This window comes from Microtus ochrogaster, linkage group LG8 (genome assembly GCF_000317375.1).
Source record: "Microtus ochrogaster isolate Prairie Vole_2 linkage group LG8, MicOch1.0, whole genome shotgun sequence".
Taxonomy (NCBI): Eukaryota; Metazoa; Chordata; class Mammalia; order Rodentia; family Cricetidae; genus Microtus; species Microtus ochrogaster.
The window spans coordinates 14,181,494-14,182,962 of record NC_022033.1 but is presented as its reverse complement, the minus strand read 5'-3'; positions in this window follow the sequence as shown (position 1 = coordinate 14,182,962).

Below are 1,469 nucleotides of genomic sequence, written 5' to 3'. Positions count from 1 at the left end.
AAAGTGGCTTCAGTGAGGAAGGCTCGTGGAGTTCCTTTAAATCAAAGAATCCCAAAAGTGGCTTCAGTGAGGATGGCCATCTTGATTACAAGACTAGAGGATCTCGAGGAGAAGAAGGAATGAGCTCTTTTAAAAGCAGAATGAAAACTCAGATTGCTGGGAAATAATGTGTTGACTGGCCAGCTGAAGATCTGGACCAATATAAAGGTAAGGATATTACCAGGTACCCGAGATGCCCGCCTAAGCATTTCAAAGTTATGCATGGCTATTCCCTGGGCCGTCGTGGAACTGACTGATCCCTACAGCGCACCCTTGCGGAGCTGTGGAGTGTGGCCTTTGGAAAGGTGAGCAGAGATCGGAACTGAGCTGTGACTGAGTCCGGAATTCCTTCCCTTAGTGTACAGCATCAGTGGTTTTCTCCTGCCCAGTCCGGCGAGTGATAAAATTGAGCGTATACCACCTGTACAAGCACATGTATAAGCTTTAAATAGAATCTTGTCAGTTCTTGTGCTGTGCTTGTAAAAGTTAATTCCATGCTTATTGTGGCAAAAAATAGTGCAGTAGATGCAATTGCCTCATGTCCACACAGCGCAGTAAGGAGCAATTATCTTCTTCAGAGGCTGTAGCTCCAAGAATTAGCTTCCTCTTCCCTCTCAAGAGAAAGGGGGGGGGGAGGAAGGAAGGAAGGAAGGAAGGAAGGAAGGAAGGAAGGAAGAAAGAAAGAAAGAAAGAAAGAAAGAAAGAAAGAAAGAAAGAAAGAAAAATTGTCCCTGCATGTGACACACTAGAAATGAAAAATAGCAGTACCCTGCAGTAGAGACAACCACAGAGACCTGAGACCTACAACAAATGTCCCTGTCCCCTCCCCTGCCCTGCTTTACACATTGTCCTCTCTCTCCCTAGGTGTCACTGAACCGAGAGACGTCTGTATTATCTTCAGGATTGAGACTCCCGCAGGATCCCAGAAACAAGCCCTGGGTTTCATTTCCTTCCTTCTCACACTTGTTTTTCCTTAAGATTCCTAACCCTGAAAATATTCAAATGTAATCTTTTCAATAAAAAAAGATATTACTCTGCATCATTGTCTCCTGAAGTCTCTTGCTTCTGGAGCGCAGGGTTGGTGGGACCCCTGGAACTAACAGTTTCACAAGTAACAGATGTGGCTTTCTGTGTCAGTCTGATGAGTCACAGCTAGAGACCCCTCATTCAGTAGAAGACACTAGGACTTGCCAGTCACTGCAAGCACCGTTAACCCTAATCCCTGCCGGATCCTCTTCTTAGTGGAGCTTCAAACTGACAGCCTAGGAAATATCAGAGAAGACATGTTCCAAGGTTCAGGGACATTGCTGTCAGACTGTGTTTTCTAGTAATACTGTCAGAAGCTACACCGATAAAGTCTCATCAACACAACTGCCTAAACAAAGACAACAACAAACATGTCAAAGTGGACGGTTCAAAGCTCAGGGAGC